Source organism: Macaca mulatta, chromosome 16, assembly GCF_049350105.2.
Source record: "Macaca mulatta isolate MMU2019108-1 chromosome 16, T2T-MMU8v2.0, whole genome shotgun sequence".
Taxonomy (NCBI): domain Eukaryota; kingdom Metazoa; phylum Chordata; class Mammalia; order Primates; family Cercopithecidae; genus Macaca; species Macaca mulatta.
Genome location: NC_133421.1, coordinates 61,881,900 through 61,895,693, shown reverse-complemented (window position 1 = coordinate 61,895,693; position 13,794 = coordinate 61,881,900). Strand labels below are relative to the sequence as shown.

At 46.2% G+C, this 13,794-nt stretch overlaps 1 protein-coding gene across 4 annotated transcripts in view; it reads right to left on the bottom strand.

The window, feature by feature from the left end:
• Positions 1 to 13,794, bottom strand: part of SKAP1 (src kinase associated phosphoprotein 1) — a 325,743-nt gene that overhangs the window by 12,633 nt on the left and 299,316 nt on the right. For 2 of the 4 annotated variants that reach the window (XR_013406615.1, XR_013406614.1), the window contains exon 13: positions 10,022 to 10,192. The gene's annotated coding sequence lies outside the window, so the exon portion shown is untranslated. Of the gene's footprint in view, positions 1 to 9,822; positions 10,193 to 13,794 lie in introns of those variants that run through there. The other 2 variants (XM_015119393.3, XM_015119395.3) reach the window with 1 other exon arrangement.

Genomic DNA, 13,794 nt, shown 5'->3' with positions numbered 1-13,794 from the left:
TTCTCCTGCCTCAGCCTCCCAAGTAGCTGGGATTACATGGGCCTGCCACCTCACCCGGCTAATTTTTGTATTTTTATTTTATTGATTTATTATTATTATTTTTTGACATGGAGTCTCGCTCTGTTGCCAGACTAAAGTGCAGTGGCGCCATCTTGGCTCACTGCAACCTCCGCCTCCCGGGTTCAAGCGATTCTCCTGCCTCAGGCTCCCAAGTAGCTGGGACTACAGGCGCATGCCACCACGTCCAGCTAATTTTTGTATTTTTAGTAGAGATGGGGTTTCACCATGTTGGCCAGGATGGTCTCGATCTCCTGACCTCATGATCCATCTACGTCACTCTCCCAAAGTGCTGGGATTACAGGTGTGAGCCACTATGCTTGGCAATTTTTGTATTTTTAGTAGAGACTGTGTTTCATCATGTTGGCCAGACTGGTCTCGAACTCCTGACCTCAAGTGATCCACCTGCCTCGGCCTCCCAAAGTGCTTGGATTACAGGCGTGAGCCACTGTGCCCATCCAAGTGTGGTTTTTTAAAAAGCATGTTTTTAGATGATGGTGGAGTATGTTCACATGAGAGATACTTTCCGAGCTCTGTGAGACAAGTCCCCTGCCACCCCAAAAAAGAAAAAGTCTACCACTACATTCAAGGAAAAAAAAAAAAGCAACCCTGCAGGGCTTTTCAGAATTGTCCTCACAAATCAGAGCTCTTTCACAGTCCTTAGTTTTCTCATGCTAAGGCCTTAGATCCATATGACCGAGTCCAGGGTACCTCCTATCCTCTCTGTTAGCTTTGCTTGGGAGGTGATCATGACTTTTTTTTCTTTTGAGATGGAGTCTTGCTCTGTAACCCAGTCTGGAGTGCAGTGGTGTGATCTCAGTTCACTGCAACTTCTGTCTCCCAGGTTCAAGTGATTCTCTTTCCTCAGCCTCCTGAATAACTGGGATTACAGGCATCTGCCACCACGCCTGGCTAATTTTTGTATTGTTATTATAGATGGGGTTTCACCATGTTGGCCAGGCTGGTCTCAAACTCCTGACCTCAAGTAATCCGCTTGCTTCGGCCTCCCAAAGTACTAGGATTACAAGCGTGAGTCACGGCGCCCGGCCTGATCATGACTTTTTAACAATCTGATTGGGCATTAAGTTAGTTCCATGTATGTGAATTTGTTTATATGCCTCAGCTCTTGCAGAATATCCTTAACACCCTAGGGGTGGGGTGGACAGTGGTGTGAGAATTGGAAGGATTTGATGTGAGGAGGGGTTGGGGGTAGAAAGGGGAATAGACCAGCTCCCGGCCTGCCTCACTGAGGCTGCAGGAGCATTAAATCAGAGGCTGGAGTGGCATCTGTGGATTTACGTATGAGCAGCCAGCTGAGAAGCAGCTAAAGCCAAACAGATAACCATTGCAGCACGACATACCCCTTCCTTAGTGGAGCACTGGGCAGCGATTCTAAGCTGGAGGGGCGGCCCTCTGCCAGCAGGACTCAGTTCTGTAAAAGGCTCAGAGTCTGGTTTAAAGTACCTTTCTTTAAACTGTCGATGAGTTCCCCCTTTCCTGTTCTTAGCCACTATACTTTTTTTTTGGAGATGGAGTCTCGCTCTGTTGCCCAGGCTGGAGTGCAGTGGCGTGATCTTGGCTCACTGCAAGCTCCACCTCCCGGGTTCAAGTGATTCTCCTGCCTCAGCCTTCTAAGTAGCTGGGACTACAGGTGTCTGCCACCACGCCTGGCTAATTTTTGTATTTTTTTTAGAGATGAGGTTTCACCATGTTGGCCAGGCTGGTCTCAAACTCCTGACCTCGGGTATCTGCCCTCCTTGGCCTCCCAAAGTGCTGAGATTACAGGTGTTGGCCACTGTGTCTGGCCTTATTAGAGATATGACTTCTCAGTGGGGAAAAAACACTTCTATTTTAGCCATGACTGGATTTGGAGTTGGAAAGCTGGACACCTCAAATCTCGATATAATAAACACAGACAACTTATGCTCAAAATGTTAACAAGAACTACACTTCCTAGGAGACAGAGTGCTCCTGACTCAAGCAGAGTGAATAATTACTTTTCTCTTGTTCAGGGGAGATCTGGTCTATTTTCACAAGCAAAGGAGAAGGAAAAAAAGCGAAGGGATACTTTCATGGTAGCCAAAGGGGCACAGATAATAAACAGAGGTGGTAAAGCTAGGGTGTGAGAATTAGGAGACTACTGGTAAGTCTATAAGGTTTTTTCCCCCTGGAAGGGTAGGAACACAAGATGTTTCTGGAATCTCTGGATTATGGGAAGCCACCAGCCAAAATTTCTTTTCATGCGTGGCTGTCAAGTCTCCTTCCCGTCCTTCAGCCAAGCACTTTTTCTTTGATACCATCAGTTCACAAAGGGCCAGCCTGTTCGAATCCCGTAAGTGCTCTAGCCCTGTGTGTGTCCCTTTCCCTGGTGGCTGTGTTGGTGTGGGAAGCCCAGCCCACCAGCAGCCTGACCCAGATCCTTCCGGCAGAAGGCCCAGAACAGTGAAAGCCTGAGGCAGTTTGTTGGAGGCAATGCAGCCTGCCTACTATAAGCTGTGAGACTTAGATATATTCTACCAATTAGGGCACATCTGTTCAAAATGCTGAAAGGCGGGCACTGTCTCTTTAAGAGGCATCCCACTCCTCTCCTTGAGTAATGAGGGCTGGGAGCACAAGGGAGTCAGATGCTGATTAAACAGTCCTACTGCCGAGCTCTGTTAGAAAATTACTGTAATTATGATCTGGTCCCAGCAGAGGGATGAGTTCCAATCCTGCTAATAACCCTTCCAGGTGCCTCAGATTCAGGGCCCATGGGAGGCAGCGTCGACAGGGCTCTGGCTGGCACCAGGGCCAGTGATGGCCCTCCTGTCTGGTCTGTGCTGGCAGAGACAACAATGGCACTGGACCTCACTTCCTATTTTGGCCTCCTGAGAAGGCAGTGTGGTTTTTGGTTGCGTTTTTGTTTTATTTATTTTTTGGTTCTGGACAGAGCTCCTGGGAGTCATTTTGTATGAGAAAACTTTCCCATAAATGAACACGAAGGACCAGGAAAATCACAGCCGAGAGATGGTAATCTGTCTGAATCTGCCCACTTCTGCCTGGGGACCGTAGTCAACACACACAAAGCATGTTGCGTGGCCCCAGCCCCACCAGTGCACTGAGGAGGGAACCGGAACTGAACCCTGTCATCTGCGGCTGCCTTCTGCGTGGTGTTTCTTGATTTGAAGTACACAGCATTTGACTTGGTCCTAAGTGAGAGTTTCAGCGCTCCTCTTTTAGATTTCTGTCACAGAAAAGGGAAACATGCCCTGTGATGTAAGCACAGGGGTCAAGACATGAGAGAGACTAATGCAGCTCTGAACCGGCAAGTATGGTCTTGCTCATTCCAACACATTGTAGTGCAAATATGCAGCAGCGCAGGTGAGCAAATCTTAAAGGCAGAGCAAAGGGTTTTTAAGCCCTGAGGGATTTGTGGCATTTAAATGCTGTATCTTCTCAACCTAGCTGTAATCTCTATCACTATAATCCAGCGGCTCAAGCACAAACTTCTAGAAGGCGGGGCAGTTTCTCTGTGCTTTGTGCTAAGCACACCCCAAATGCCCTGAGACACCAGTTCTCAACCAGGGGAGATTTTTGCCCCCAGGGGATATTAGGCAGTGCCTAGAAATATTTTTGGTGGTCAGAGCTCAGGGGTAGGGTAGGGGAGGCCATTGGCATTTAGTAGGTAGAGGCCAGGGATGTGGCTGAACATCCTACAATGCTCCCAACAACATAGAATTATCTGGCCTAAAATATGAATAATGCTGAGGTTGAGAAACCCTGCGCTAACAGAGTGAAGTAGTTGGCTCCAAGTTCTGGTACCGTAAATGTGGAGATGTTGAAGAAATGAACTTAAATCTCCAGATGCTGCATGCTTTTCCAGAGGTGAAATAGTTCATGACACGTCCTTGGGGCTGGTGGTGTGCATATGCCACCTTGGTGACTCACAGCACAGTAATGCGGGCATGTCTGATGGTGTGGAAAAGGGAAATGTCTGTAGCCTGTTTCCTGTTCCATGATGGGATGTGGAGGACAAAAGGTGACCAGCTGCTCACCATCAGGCTGCGAGTGTCTACAGTGGAACCAGATGCCCTCTTTGAGGACCAGCACTAGAAGCCTCTTGGAACACTTCTGTCACAGGAGGCAAGGAAGTGGCATACTATTGCCCAGTGCCACAAAAATGCTTCCTTCAGTGGTGCTTTGCCAGTTGGAGGGGTGGTGGACTGTGATGGAACCCCACGAGGGAACTGAATGCACACAGCCGCTGACAGCTGGCCAGCCCCACAGGTGGCTCGATGCCAGAGACATCAGGCCCCTCAGAATGCCGGGGCATCAGGAAAAGAAAGCCCAGTTGGCAGAGTCTGCCTAGAAACCAGGCCTGCAGGGGAGAGGACTTCATTAGTAGGGACATAGCCAAGCCTCATACCAGGAAAGCGAGGTCATCCTTCTCTACCGTCCACTCCCCAGGTGACTGGGCACCTCATTTTGCCTTATTTTTAGCATGACCACACTTCCCAGTTTACACCTGCCGTCTTGGCATCATCATTAACTCCCCTTTCACTCTCAAAAATGTCTTCCTTTGGGGAATAAATTATACGATCACTTTGTTAATTGTACCTTAGTTTCCTCTGATGTGGCAGTATTTTGGGGGGCCATTATATTTATAAAAGATTTTTGTACAGCATGGGCTAAATCTTAAAATATATCATTAATGGAACCCGAAAGAATGGTCATCAATTCATACAGAGGAGAAAAACAGCATGTTTTCTGAACAGTTAGTTTTTTATAGGGAAAAAGAGAGACTAATTCAAATCCCTTGAAAAAGAAGAATCTTTTTAGTTATAAATTTCAAAATCCCTACCCAATCTTGGTAAGTTCTAATGGGAAATGAAATAGCCGGGCAGTAGGGAAGGGAAGAAGCAAGGGACTATGGTAATCCACAAACTAGAAAATGAGCTGGAGTCACTGGGCTGTGTCGCAGAGATAATCCTCTGTGTAGAGGTCTGCTTTTTTTTAAACTCAGCCCTGCAGATTTTGCTGGTCTTCTGGGAGTTAACAAATCAACGCCATTCAAGATTTATCCTTCCAGAGCCACTCCTGGTGGGAGACCTGAGGGGAGGGGTTTTCGTTTTTGTTTTGCCAAAGATGAAAGCACCACTGTCCCTGGCATCTGAGAGTTTTGTGCTTAAGATTAAAAAAAACGAACAAAAAACCCTTTTTTTTTTTCTTCTTGCTTCTCTTCAACTCCATCTTTCCCAGACTGGTTTTTAAAGGCAGGGGTCTTCCTCCCCAACAACGTGCATTATCTTGTGCTTTGCAGTGACAGCACTGCTTTATTGTGATGCCCTGGCATGAAATGTGCATTTTGAAGATGTCTCACTGGAAGTGTCTAACTGCAACAGAACTCGAGTAAGTCAATAAGCAAAGCAGCTGACAGAGAATTTCAAGGGGCTTTCATTTTATTTCTTCTTCCATGGCAGATTTTGTGTGATTTTGAACCAGGGATCACAGGCTTTAAGATCCTCAGTTTCATTATTTGCAAATACTAACTGGTTATAAACAGGGTGGTGCAACTAAGGAAGCTAAGGTTCTTAAAAAAGGTTAATGGCAACTTGAGATCAAGGCTAATTCCTTACATATTCTGTTTAGAAAAAAAAAATCTGTCTCAGCTGGGCACAGTGGCTCATGCCTGTAATCCCAGCATTTTGGGAGGCTGAGGCAGGTGGATCACGAGGTTAGGAGTTCAAGAACAGCCTGGCCAAGGTGGTGAAACCCTGTCTCTACTAAAAATACAAAAATTAGCTGGATGTAGTGGTGGGCGCCTATAATCCCAGCTACACGGGAGGCTGAGGCAGAGATCACATCACTGCACTCCAGCCTGGGTGACAGAGGGGAGACTAGGTCTCAAAAAAAAAAGTCTGTCAAACAGGAGGGAGAGCACCTTGTCAACCCCACCTTTGACGCTACTCTGGTTGTAAACAAAATCAACCTGGGTTTAGGGAATGAGACTTAATAGGAATTCGCACCTCTTTCCCATTTTTTATTCACCATCAAGAAAAATATAGTTGGCTTTGAATTAAATACAGATTTCTAAGAGATATGTCAGGCCATCATATGGAAAAATTTAATATTGAAGTAATTGCAAAACAATGTCTATGCTATTTTGCTATGTGGATGACAGGGAAAACACACTAGAAAAACATATTTTTATTGAAATGCAGCTGAAATGTTGCCTTCAGAGCATTTAGTATTCTTGGATACCAGCTTGGACAATTCAGGCCAAACTGTACCAGCCCCAGGTTAGATTATCGACTGGGTGTCAGTACCTTCTGTGTCAATGATTACACATTTACTTCTTAAATTTAGGATTTTAGCTTTTAAATTTTCTCTTTACATAAAATCAAGGAAAAAAGCCTTTCATCTCCACCCCTCTCCTATTTCACTTGCCAGAACAATTGGTGGTGATTAAGAAGCCATCCTGCATATAATGTGGTTAGTTAAGTGGTCTAATGCCCCAGTTATCCAGTTAGTGGCAGGCAGTGAGGTGGGGATTTGGTTAGTAGAGTCAAACAGAGGAGCTGTAATCTAATTAGCCTGTTGCCATCTGAGCCCTTAACTAAGATGGGGGCTAATTGGGTGGGGAGCCATTTTTCTGTGTGAGGTTTAGTTTCCAACACTGTAGGAATCTGCTGCTTCCAAAAAGTCTCCTTTAGAACTGTCCCCTAGCAGAGAATGTCCATCAGCCTGTAGACTGTCTCATCAACACATCAAACATGCTTTATCCAGCCCCCCACCTTTTTTTTTTTTTTTTCATATAACAATGTCAGAAACAGCCAGAACAGCTACAGACCAGATTTCCAATGAGGTCACTTGTTTATATACTTTAGGGCCAATCTAATTTCTTTTTCTGCTGAGTTTCACAGCTAGAAGAGCCAGAGATCTGAGTGTGGTGCCTACCGTGGGGTGTATGGAGGTACCCAAAGACCTTTGTAGTTTGGGAAGTGGTTGTTTCCTCTTGGAAACAGGTATAGAAGGGACATTTTATTTTAAATGCTGGAAGCCAAAGGCCATATGATTTAGAGGGCATTGAACTCTGCAGGGAGTGAAGAAGTTACCTTGACCTTTTTCTTTTTCTTTTTTTCCTGCTCTGTCACTAGGCTAGAGTGCAGTGCAGTGATGTGATCTTGGCTCACTGCAACCTCTGCCTCCCAGGTTCAAGCGATTCTCATGCCTCAGCCTCCTGAGTAGCTGGAACTACAGGCGTGCGCCACCATGCCCCGCCAATTTTTATATTTTTAGTAGAGACAGGGTTTCACCACGTTGGCCAGGATGGTCTTGATCTCTTGACCTCGTGATCCACCCATCTTGGCCTCCCTAAGTGCTGGGATTACAGGCATGAGCCACCGCACCCAGCTGACCTTTTCCTTTTTCAGCCTCTTATCCTGTTGCAGATCCCTGCCCTTTCTCTTCTGGTATCCCCTTTTCTGATGTCTTTCAGCCACAGAGTGGTGGCACGATGATATTCTGGCCTCTTAGCCACCCAGCTTTTCAGGTTTGGGTCCCGGGGTCTCCAGGGAAGGATGGGCAGAGGATGGGGGAGTAGGGGAGAGGTGGGTGGCAAAGGAGGAGTATAGAAGGGTTTGTGTTTGCTCCCTCTATTAAACACTTTAGAATAGCGCCCATTGTCCTTACCTGTGGGATGGTATTGGTGCAAAGGCCCCTAAAACCGGAGGCAGTTGGTTTTCTTTGGTTCACCTGCTCATATGCTGCCACCTAGTGGTTCCTCCTCCTTTAGCACTCTGTGTGAAGCGCGGGGGGACGTTAAGGACACTTCTATATTGCCTTTATCTCACTTGGCTTTTTTTTCCTCCTAAACCTAAAATTTCCCCTTTTCATTCCATGCAATTATCCATCATACACAAAACGGTTTTCTTCTTTTTACTCTTGGCTCAGATAATCTGGAAATGAATAATTAGGTATAAGATCTATTTTTTTTTTTGAGAAAGTTAGAGCCCACTGACATCCTTGTTTGCCCCCTGGTTTCTCTCTTGTGATGTGAGATGGGCGTCTTACTCCAGTGCTGCAACGTGGTCATTACAGAGGAGAGGCAGGCTCCCACCAATCCAGGGCTTCTCTGAACAGGGATTTCTTTTTTCTTTTTTTGGAGATGGAGTCTCACTCTGTCACCCAGGCTGGAGTGCAGTGGCATGATCTTGGCTCACCACAACCTCCGCCTCCTGGGTTCAAGCGATTCTCCTATCTCAGCCTCCTGAGTAGCTGGGATTACAGGTGCGCGCCACCATGCCTGGCTAATTTTTGTGTTTTTAGTGGAGACGAGGTTTCACCATGTTGGCCAGGCTGGTCTCGAACTCCTGACCTCGTGATCTGCCCGCCTCAGCCTCCCAAAGTGCTGGGATTACAGGCGTGAGCCCCTGTGCCCGGCCAGTTGCCTGTCTTTCAAAATTTCTCTTGTAGAGAATCAGGCAACAATAGCAGCTACCCTTATTGAGCGTTAGTATGTGCCAGGCATTGTTCCAAGTACCATTACACATGTTAAATCATTTAATCTTCCTAATCACCTAATGATACAGTGAATAGAGTATATCCCTTCTAAGGTGAGGAAACTGAGGTATAAATGGTCAAATAACTTGCTCCATAGAGCACAGTAGACAGGGAACTGAGATTTATTCCCAGGCTGTCTGGTTGCAGATGTTATGCTGTTAATCACTATGTTTTGCTGCCTTTTAACGTGCAGGTAACCTGAGTGCTAGGTACAGACAACAGGAAAGGGGAACAGGGAGCCCTGTATCCATACTTGAGCCCTCCTCAGAGCATTTCCTCAGCTCCTACTCGAGAGGTGTTGTAGTGCAGGACACATGGGTTGTTAACTAACCCGAGGCCTGAAGAGGAACTCTTCAATGTGCTGACTCCAAGGCCTTGCTTCTGGTTCTGTCTCATTTTGGAGATTCAGCACATAGGAAAAAAACCATGTAGCTGGGTGGGAGCGGTGGCTCATGCCTGTAATCCCAGCACTTTCAGAGGCTGAGGTGTGTGGATCACTTGAGCTCGGGAGTTTGAGACCAGCCGGGACCCCAACTCTATAAAAATACAAAAATTGGTCGGGCGCGGTGGCTCATGCCTGTAATCCCAGCACTTTGGGAGGCCGAGGCTGGTGGATCACTTGAGGTCAGGAGTTCAAGACCAGCCTGACCAACGTGGTGAAACCCTGTCTCTACTAAAAATACAAAAATTAGCCGGGTGTGATGGTGTACCCCTGTAATCCAAGCTGCTCAGGAAGCCGAGGCAGGAGAATCGCTTGAATCGGGGAGGGGGAGGTTGCAGTGAGCCAAGATTGTGCCACTACACTCCAGCCTGGGTGACGGAGTTGAGACTCCATCTCAAAAACAAACAAAAAAACAAAAATGAGCCGGGTGTAGTGGTGGGTGCCTGTAATCCCAGCTACTCGGGAATCTGAAGCAGGAGAATTGTTTGAACTCAGGAGGTGGAGGTTGCAGTGAGCCAAGATCATGCCACTGTACTCCAGCCTAGACAACAGAGCAAGACTCTGTCTCAAAAAAAAAAAAAAAGAAAAGAAAAAGACAAAAAATAAATAACGGACATGGATTCCAGAGAAGATTCTACTCTGAAAGACAATTCCAAGTCTCCTTTTTTCTCTGGGCTTTTGTTTTCTCTCATGCTGTCCCCACTTTGTTGGGAGTTGGTGAAAATGCCCAGAGCTGACATATTGATATCGTTTTACAAAAAGGAGCTCAACATCATCACACATGACAAGGAAACACATCTCAAGTTTATTTGTGCTTTTCAAACCAGCCAGAACAACCAGCAATGTCCTCCTCCCAAGGTTTCCTTCTCTCTCACCTTTGTGAAAAGCTTGTGGAAAAGGCAGATGTGGATGTGTGGACACATTTAGAGATGGGGATGAGCTATGACTAGGCTGGTTTAGTAACAGGTTTGATGAATGTACCTCTTCCCACTTGTCTTTCTGGTAGCTTACAGTCACTCTGAGGTGTCAGAGACTTGGGTCTCTTCAGCAAAGGGAGGAGTCCAAGGCGTTGGTGAGGTGGCAGAAATAGGGAGTGGGAACTTTTGATGATCAGTTTCCTCATAAAGGCAGTAGAGGGGAAGAATATATTTCCTAAAGGAGAAAAAATACATAAATTTGCTTTTGTGATTCAAAATATAGACATATTAAAGGGCACAGAGCATAATGTTTTCCCCACTACCCTGTCTCACAGTTTCTCTGTCCTTGGAGGCAACCATGTTATCATTTTGTGTCTCCTTCCAGAAATATCCCATACAAATATAAACAAATAGGTATATATAATCTCCAGTCCCTTTTTATACAAATGGGGCACATTTGGCTCCCATTCTTTGCTGCTTTATTTATTTATTTATTTTTTTTGAGACGGAGTCTCGCTCTGTCACCCAGGCTGGAGTGCAGTGGCCGGATCTCAGCTCACTGCAAGCTCCGCCTCCCGGGTTCACGCCATTCTCCTGCCTCAGCCTCCCGAGTAGCTGGGACTACAGGCGCCTGCCACCTCGCCCGGCTAAGTTTTTGTATTTTTAGTAGAGACGGGGTTTCACTGTGTTACCCAGGATGGTCTCGATCTCCTGACCTCGTGATCCGCCCGTCTCAGCCTCCCAAAGTGCTGGGATTACAGGCTTGAGTCACCGCGCCCGGCTGCTGCTTTATTTTTTTAAACTTACCAACATATCTCAGAATGTATTCCATACAGTTTCCCTTTCTTTTTTACTGTTGCATAATATTCAGTTCTGTGAATGTACTATAGTTATTTGACTAGTTCTCTATTAAACATTTAGGTCATTTCCAAGTGTTTGCTATTATAATGAACCTTATATGCCTATCATTTTGCATGTGTGCAAGTATAGCTGTAGGATAATTTCTTTTTTTTTCTTTTTTTACCCAAACAAAAAATGGCCAATAGGATAAAGTCGGTTTTTTGTTTGTTTTTTGTGTTTTTTTTTGAGACAGAATCTTGCTCTGTTGCCCATGCTGGAGTGCAGTGGCATGATCTCGGCTCACTGCAACCTCCGCCTCCCGAGTTCAAGCAATTCTCCTGCCTCAGACTCCTGAGTAGCTAAGATTACAGCACCCGCCACCATGCCTGGCTAATTTTTGTATTTCTAGTAGAGATGAGGTTTCACCATGTTAGTCAGGCTGGTCTTGAACTTCTGACCTCGTGATCCACTCCCCTTGGCCTCCCAAAGTGCTAGGATTACAGGCGTGAGCCACTGCACCTGGCCGGATAAATTCTTAGAAGTAGATTTGTTGGGCCAAAGACAGTGAAGAGATAAACAAATAAATGACAGAGTGAAAAAGGGTGAATTTGTTTTTTATTTTATTTTATTTTTTTTATTTTATTTTATTTTATTTTTTTGAGACGGAGTCTCGCTCTGTCCCCAGGCTGGAGTGCAGTGGCCGCATCTCAGCTCACTGCAAGCTCCGCCTCCCGGGTCTACGCCATTCTCCTGCCTCAGCCTCCCGAGTAGCTGGGACTACAGGCGCCCGCCACCTCACCCAGCTAGTTTTTTGTATTTTTTAGTAGAGACGGGGTTTCACCGTATTAGCCAGGCTGGTCTCGATCTCCTGACCTTGTGATCCGCCCGTCTCGGCCTCCCAAAGTGCTGGGATTACAGGCTTGAGCCACCGCGCCCGGCCGTTTTTTATTTTTATTTATTTTTTTGAGATGGAGTCTCTCTGTCACCCAGGCTAGAGTACAATGGCGCGATTTTGGCTCACTGCAACCTCCGCTTCCCAAGTTCAAGTGATTCTCCTGCCTCAGCTTCCTAAGTACTGGGATTACAGGTGCCCGCCACCATGCGTGACTAATTTTTGTATTTTTAGTAGAGATGGGGTTTCACCATGTTGGTGAGGCTGGTCTCGAACTCCTGACCTCAAGTGATTCACCTGCCTCGGCCTCGAAAGTGCTGGGATTATAGGCGTAAGCCACCGTGCCTGGCTGGCTGGATTTGTTTAGATTTGACAGAAAAATTCCAACTCTCTACACTTGTGGCCATGAAACAGTCTTCGTCAGGAAAATCATAAAGTCAAACCTTGAGTGACAGGCCTGAGCTGTTGTTGTATGGTTGTACAAGGGCATTGGAGAATAAGATCTATCCTTTATGTATTTTCCTAAATGAATTCACTCAGCTGCTGCTGCACACTAGAGTGGGCTCTGGTCTGGACTCCAAGGACTGTTTGTATCACTGTCACACAGATGCCATTCTTTACCCCCAGCAATGATGATTGCTCCTATTTCAGGCCAGAAGATGGAGCTGGTGACAACATGCTGGTCTTGGGGGCCCTCCATCAGCATCTTAATTCTAACCGAAACCCGCTCTGCACCAAAGTGGCTCTCACTATTACTCCACCCAAACCAAGCACCCACCCCAACTATTTTGAAACACAATGTGGTTCTTGCTAATAAAACACAAACCTATTCTTTTTCTTTTTTTGAGACAGGGTCTTGCTCTTTCACCCAGGCTGGAGTGCAGTGGTGCAGTCATGGCTAAGTGTAACCTCAAACCTCCTGGGCTCAAGCATTCCTCCCACCTTAGGCTCCCAAGTAGCTGGGCCTACAGACGTGCACCAGCACACTTGGCTAATTTAAAAAAAAATTTTTTTTTGTAGAAATGGGGTTTCACTATGTTGCCCAGGCTGGTCTCAAACTCCTGATCTCAAGTGATCCTCCTGCCTTGACCTCCCAAAGTGTTGGGATTACAGGTGTGAGCCACGGTGCCTGGCCCTGCAAATCACATTCTCTATTACTTAAAAGTTAATTTGATTACGTTCCGTAGGAATCCTCGTATTGGATTCCTAATCTTGGTCAGTCATATTACAATATGTGGGCATTTTGGGGAAATGGTGCCCTGGGTTTGAGAGCTGGGGATAAACCTAGATCCATCCCTGTGGCAAAAATTCCCAGTTTTATCCCAATATCCATTCTTCCCTTTGTATTTAATCATGAATCTCTCAATTCTAAGCTGGACACAGGGCTATAAGCTTTCTTTACAGCTTGCTGTGTCCATATATTCCAACTTCTGGCCCATGGAATGTGAAAGGAGGTATGTGCGCAACGTCTGTGAAGTGCCCTTAAAGGAAGAGAGTATGCTTTTCTCTCTCTCTCTTTTTTTTTTTTCTTTCTCAAGACGGAGTCTTGCTCTGTCACCCAGGCTGGAGTGCAATGGCCTGATCTCGATTCACTGCAACCTCTGCCTCCTGGGTTCAAGTGATTCTCCTGCCTCAGCCTCCTGAGTAGCTGGGAATACAGGCGCGTGCCACCACGCCTGGCTAATTTTTTGTGTTTTTAATAGAGACGGGGTTTCACCATGTTGGCCAGGCTGGTCTTGAACTTCTGACCTCGTGATCCGCCCGCCTTGGCCTCCCAAAGTACTGGGATTACAGGCGTGAGCCCCCGTGCCTGGCCTGACCTTCTCCTTTTATCTTTCCTGATGTGCTGTGTAGGTTGCAGACAGGATGGCTGGAACTGGAGCATCTGTCTTGGCCATGAGGTAACCTTGGGAATGTTGGGCACACAGAGAAGAACAAAAAGAAAATGTACCTGGGACTGGATACCTTGGACCACTTACCTCTAGATTTTTACAGAAGAGAAAAATACATTTCTGTATTAATTTGTTTGTTTGTTTGTTTGTTTTGAGATGGAATCTTACTTTGTTGCCCAGGCTGGAGTCCAGTGGTGCGATCTCAGGTCACTG